Below are 6,910 nucleotides of genomic sequence, written 5' to 3' on the forward strand. Positions count from 1 at the left end.
AATTGGGGCATTTTTCTCAAGAACTTGACCTCTCCTCTCCAACATCTGATCTCCATAGTACCCTAAAAACCCTAATGCATAGTAGTGGATATTTTTGGCCAACCATGAACTCCCTACTTAAGCTTTCTCCCACTAAAGACCTTAGCTTCTTGACACTAGGACAGTTCCCTTCCAAGCTCTCTTGATTAGTGAAGCATTGGAGGATGATTTGGAAGGATTGGCATAAGAATGAAGAGGATCTTTTCATGGACAGTCATGAAAGATCCACCTAAAGCTTTCAACTCTTGAAGAATAAGTAGGTCCAAGCTCATGGGAGACTCAACTATTAAAGCATGCATCAATTAATTGAAGATTACAACTCATTGAAGGTATTTTGCTTCCTTGAGCTGAACTAATGGAGGATTTGGGCCTCATTGATCAGTCAAGTCTCGATCACAAGTCTCATTCCTCTATCCCAATCCACTGAAGAGGTATACTGATTAGATATTAATCTCTCATTTTAACCTAATACTAAGGTAAATTCTTTTGTTGGAGAGATTTAAGATTGCATGCTACCTTGTACTTAGAGTCCTTCATTGCATGCATGTTGTCCAATTAAATCAATAGTTGCTTGTCTTCCTCACTCCATAAGAAATGGAATTAGTCATGGGAACTTTTTCTCATTTGGTTGATGCTTACCCTAATAGCTCCCTTGTCATATGTGTGCTAATTTGATCTTAAAAGAGAGTAATGAGGCATTGTAAAAGGGTAAGTTGGCATCCAATGAGTCACTAGACTTCTAAGGTAAACCTCTTTCCACTTAAGCTATTGTTCATTCCTTGCACTTCACGAAAAGGACTAATGTTTATTTTCCCACATGTATCTCATGCTAGTTGAGTAATTAAAAATGTCTACCATGTATATTCCAATCGAGGAAAAATGATGATGCTAGGTGAGGTGGTGAGCCAAAAGAGAGGTGACCCTCCCTTACCAATTAAGACCGTGAAGAGTGCACCATCTAGCCTAGGGGAAACTTTTCCCACATCCGAATGATTCTTCAAAGCCTAATCCTTGTGTGCACATGTAGGTACACTCTGTGATTACTCCATTCCCAATGGCAAATACCCCACCATGAGGCACATCCATTGATAGAGACATTCATGTATGGCGCTTGACATGTATGCAATCAATGCCATATGTACAGCACTGAGGTCTCCATATGCAATGTTGACATAATAAAATGATGCTTAAATGTACTTGGGATAATTCTCAATATACTATGTATGTTGATTACCATGATTCTTAGGCATCTCAGCCCCTATGCTACTCAAATAGTGTGAAGTTAGGCTAGGCCAGGTAGTGTTTTAGTTTTAAGAATCTTGGGATAGTTGTAAAAATATTAATGTAGTAAATTATGTGTTGAAAACAAGGAGGGGATCCTATAGTGCATCTTTAAGAGGATATTGTCCCCTTCGATTTGAACAACCCCAATCGGAGTTATGATCTAAGAGATATCACCATTTTTGTGCATAGAGGTCACTATCAATAGGGTACATACTACTCTAGGATAGCCACAAAGATTCAATTTCAAAATTCTTTGATTATTTTCCATCAAAAAGATTAATAGATCATCTCAAAGTCATATTTGTTCCCTTCGATATGAATCAAAAATCTCCCTAATCACAAATTTTCCTACTAGAAGTTATGTCTATTTTATTGACAGGGCGACATGTGGATTGCAATAAGATGGCACTGCATAAAGGAAAAGGTAAGGCCCATGATGAGGTCTAGAGGGAGATTAGAGACTCGATCACCTCAATGAATAATGAACCCATTTTTGGATAATATTATAATGGTGACATGCAAGAGGAGGTGCCCAATATAGACCCTCACAGTATGCTCAGTTACACTCGATGTCAGCATGAGCTTCCTCACATGAAAAGGCACAATGACACAATTTTGTCAATCATCATTAGATTCTCTCTAAAACTATTCTAGTGATTGAGCAAATGGCCCTCTCTAACTCTCAAACTCAACAAACCTTGGAGCATCTCACCACTCTTATATCCCAATTAGCCACCACTTCGATGCAAGAGAAGGCAAACAAGTCTCAATGCAAACCATGATGTCCTCCACCATTGGAGCTACTACATTAGCCACCACTTCGATGCAAGAGAAGGCAAACGAGTCTCAATGCAAGAGAAGGAAAATGACTCTCAATGCAAACCATGATGTCCTCCACCATTGGAGCTACTACATGGCCCATAGGGTATCCTTTACTGAGATGCATGGATCTAGAGCATGGCTATTGCAGATGAAATATGTAGACAAGACTCATGAAGACATAGATATTACAAATAACTTGTTACACAAGCGAATTAGGTTTCAAGATTGAAGCTTGGACTCATAAAGACAATCTTATGTATGTCAACAATGACCAAGACACTTGAGTGAAAGGACAAAAGTACTATGATATTGCATTCAAATGATAGGAAGTACAATGCTTTATAGCTTCAAGATAGGTAGCACTTTCCACCACTATGATTATGGGATTGAGCAAGCTTCCATATCCTTAGCTCAACTGCTCCATACAAAGGGGCTACACTAGGTGTGATTGCCTAATTCTCAACACCCTGTTGAGATATCGAGCTCCACTCGTGATACGCCAGGGTGACCGTTGTGTATTTATGTCACCGACTTGTCAGTTGCAGACGCGGTTGGTACACCGCCCATGAATAATAGCTACATGATAGCTATCCTTATCTACTCTAGTTCGTGGCTCAGTTAGTATGCCACCTTAGTTAGTTGAGTTTGGTTTGAGACCCATATAGAGGGTTCTTCTATTTCTTTGTACTAGAGTTCTTTTGGCTTACACAACTAAGAAGAGGAAAATTGTTTTCAGCCTCCACCCTTGTGTGTGTTCCCCCATTGTGCAAGCAAGAAAGCTTCAAGCGAGACTCCTTCCTTCTCTCCCACAATCTTGACATGGTATCAGAGCCTTGTTCGTGGTAAGGAGCTCAAGAAAGCAAGCCAAGCTCGCGGTGTTCTGGTAAGAGAAGCTGTGTTGCTTTCATTTTCTGTTTTGGGAGCAGATCTCTGCAGGTAGCACAGCCGAAAAGTGCAGGAGTGCATTGTCTCAGGTTGAGACGCCCTTCGCGGTGAAGCAAGAGGGCAGTATATGTTGCAGGAGAAGGCTTTAGCCCTTGGCGACCCTGTTTTTTTGATTTGAGGCCATTTCGGGGCCTGTTTTGGAGGCCGAAGTTTTCTGCACGCACTCAGGAAAAGGCCCAGTTTTATGCAGGGCAGCCACTGTTCTACAGGTCGGTGAAAAGTTACTGTAAAAATTGCATTGTATGCTTGTGCGCAGAGACATTGGGAGTTACAGAATCATCCTTGTTGCCTGTTGATGCAAAATCGTCACTAGGAAGTGACTGTGTGGTCAAATACCACTTTCGCCAGTTTTGCAGATTTTCCCGTGTGAGGGTGAAGCTGTGGTTTTTGCAATGACAGAATTTTTTCCAGTCTTCTATAATGGCATCTGATTCTCTTTCACAGATTGTCACTGAAAAGCTTGACAAGAACAACTTCCAAGCATGGAAGTTTAGAATGACAAATTTCCTTATGGGAAAAGGATATTGGGAATTTGTTGCAGGAAATGAAGAAGAACCAGTTCTTCCTGATGTTCCCAATCAACAGCAAATGCAGGCATTCAAAACATGGCATGAGAGAGCCAGGAAAGTTATGTATTGGTTGTCTATCAGTATTTCAGACTCTATGATTGTGCATATTCAGGATGCAAGTACGCCAAAGGAGGCATGGGATACTTTGTCAAAAATGTATAGCACAAATACGCAAGCCAGGAAAATGCAGCTCAAGCAAGAGTTGCATAATGTGCAAAGAGAAAGTATGAGCATCAACGACTACCACATGAAGGTGAAGAAGATTGCAGATGCACTTGCTTCCATTGGGTCGCCAGTGGAAGATGATGATTTAGTTTCCGTGACCTTGAATGGTCTAGAAAAGGATTATGCACAGTTCCGAACATCCATTTCCGTCCGTGAAAGATTTTCTTATTTTGAGGAGTTGATTGCTCTTCTAATTTCTAAGGAGCAGAGAAATGGTGGTGCATCTTCTTCAGGAGGAACTTCAAAAGAAGCTGTCTTCTACTCAAATGCTGGAAGAGGTAGAAGCAGAGGTAGAGGAGGCCGATTTGGAGGCCGTGGCAGAAATCAGAATATGCAGCAAACTCAAGAAAACCAGTCCTATGGAGGAGGACGTGGTAACTCTAGAGGTAGGGGGAGCCAAAGAGGTCGTGGTGGATGACAAAGAGGCCAAAATGCAAACAGTAATGTTGAATGCTACTACTGTGGTAAAATGGGTCATATGGCAAAAGCTGCTATAAAAAGCAGAATGACATCATGAATGGAAAACTGCAACAAGGGAATTATGCATCTTTTAGTAGACAGGGTGATGACAGAAATGAGCACTTGTTTATGGTGCAGCACATGAACAATTTTGTGACAAGTGCAGAAGAAAGCAATGATGTATGGTATGTTGACTCAGGTGCATCAAACCACATGATAGGTCATGCAGAATGGATGGAGGATGCAAGGAAAATGGAAAAACCAGGATTTGTGGAGACTGGTGATGATACTGCACATCCTATTGTGCAGATTGGAAAAATTCCCTTGTCTATGCAGGATGGGGAAAAAGAAATACCTGTCCGATGTATTTCATGTCCCGAATATCACCAAGAATCTGGTTTCTGTCGGTCAAATGGTTGAGCAGGGCTTGCAGGTCAGATTTAATCCTCATGGATGCTTTGTTGAGGATATGAAAAATAAAGGTCGCTTGATAGCAAAAGGAAAGAAGAAGGGCAGAATGTTTACGTTGGATGCAGACATGTCTGAATTGAGTGCAGCAATGTTTGCACATGGGACCGGTGTAGTTGCAGATATTGATATCTGGCATAAATGCATTGGTCATGTTAATGTACAACGACTTAAATCAATGCAGGCCCAAAATATTGTTGCAGGATTGCCAAAATTCAAGGTTGCAGAAATGCATAAGGTATGTGAAGCCTGTCAGTTTGGAAAACAGGCAAGGAAACCATTTCCTAGACATGTTCAAGAGAGTGAGAAGCCATTGGAATTAATCCACTCTGATGTGCGGACTACTAAAGCTACATCTCTTGTAGGCTGTCATTATTTTGTCACTTTTATTGATGACTATAGCAGAAAAGTTTGGGTGTATTTTATGAAAAAGAAAAGTGAAGTTTTTGGGCATTTCAAAACCCTTAAAGCTATGGCTGAAAAAGAAACAGGTCTGCAAATAAAATGCCTAAGGTCAGATGGAGGGGGAGAGTACCTCTCAAATGAGTTTGCAAAGTTCTTACAGGAGCATGGCATAAAGCAGCAATATTCATGCAGTTATACCCCACAACAAAATGGAATTGCAAAAAGGAAAAACATGCATATTGGAGAGGTATCTCGTGCCATGCTCAATGAAAAAGACTTGCCAGATTTTTATTGGGCTGAAGCAGTTGCTACAGTAGTCTATATAATGAACAGGACTCCCACTGCAGCAATACATGGGATGACTCCAGAGGAGAGGTATACTGGTAGGAAACCAGATATTTCTCATTTGAAAATTTTTGGTTGCATTGCCTATGTACATGTGCCAGATGAGTTGAGATCCAAGTTGGATCCAAAAGCTGAGAAGTGCATCTTTATTGGTTACTCTCTGTAGCAAAAAGGGTATAGATGCTATAACCCTTCTACTCATAAGTTTACAGTGAGCAGAGATGTTGTTTTTGATGAGATGAGTAGCTGGTATAAACCAGTAAATGTGATTGATGATGTAGATGCACAAAATGGTAATGCTGCACAGAATTCACAGCAGCAGTCACAAAATATTAGTGGACCTGGAGCGTCCTCTAGCAGTGGTTCACATTCTTCGCCGTGGACAGGCAGATTGAGATCAGGAGAATCTTCTCAAAGCAATGTAGATAGTGGTATGCAGGTATCACGAAAAGGAAAAGAGAAGGTTGATCAGCCCATGTTTGATGTGAATGCAGGTCACTCTTATGTGGATGGTGAATCCAGTGGCTCAGAACAGAGCATTGATGATGAGTTGGGTATTCCTTCTATTGTTACACCTGGAGTAAGGAAGACCAGGGATGCTTTGAGAGCACCTGGGAGTGAACCTACTTTGCGCAGGTCTACGAGAGCTAGGTATCCTGTGGATAGGTTGAAATATGATGGATTTACAGCCATTCACTATGCATATATGGTCAAAGTGATACAGGAACCAGAACCCACTTCTTTTGAGGAAGCCATGGGAAAAGAAAAATGGGAGAAAGCCATGGATGAAGAAATGGATGCCTTGGAAGCTAATGCTACATGGGAATTGGTACCTTTGCCTAAAGGTAAAAATGCAATTGGCTGTAAGTGGGTTTATAAGGTGAAGCACAATGCAGATGGTTCTGTGAACAGATACAAGGCAAGATTAGTAGTCAAGGGGTATGCACAAACATATGGTATTGACTATGAAGAAACATTCAGTCCGATTGCAAGGATGGCAACCGTAAGAGCGGTCATTGCTATGGCTGCATCAAAGGGATGGTCTTTACATCAGATGGATGTAAAGAATGCCTTCTTGCATGGTGATTTGCAAGAAGAGGTCTATATGGAGCAGCCACCAGGTTATGTGCATGTTGTTCATCCTGAGTTTGTTTGCAGGTTGAAGAAAGCCTTGTATGGCTTGAAGCAAGCACCTAGAGCATGGTCTGACAAGATAGGACAGTATCTTGTCACTATTGGCTTTCAGATTTCCAAGGCAGATTTCTCACTTTATGTGAGAAAAACAGAGAAAGGTATTATACTTGTCATTTATGTTGATGATTTGATTATGACAGGTGATAGTGATGAAG

Source organism: Lygodium microphyllum, chromosome 21 (genome assembly GCF_053477565.2).
Source record: "Lygodium microphyllum isolate KBCC chromosome 21, Lygodium_microphyllum_v1.1.10, whole genome shotgun sequence".
Classification (NCBI taxonomy): Eukaryota; Viridiplantae; Streptophyta; class Polypodiopsida; order Schizaeales; family Lygodiaceae; genus Lygodium; species Lygodium microphyllum.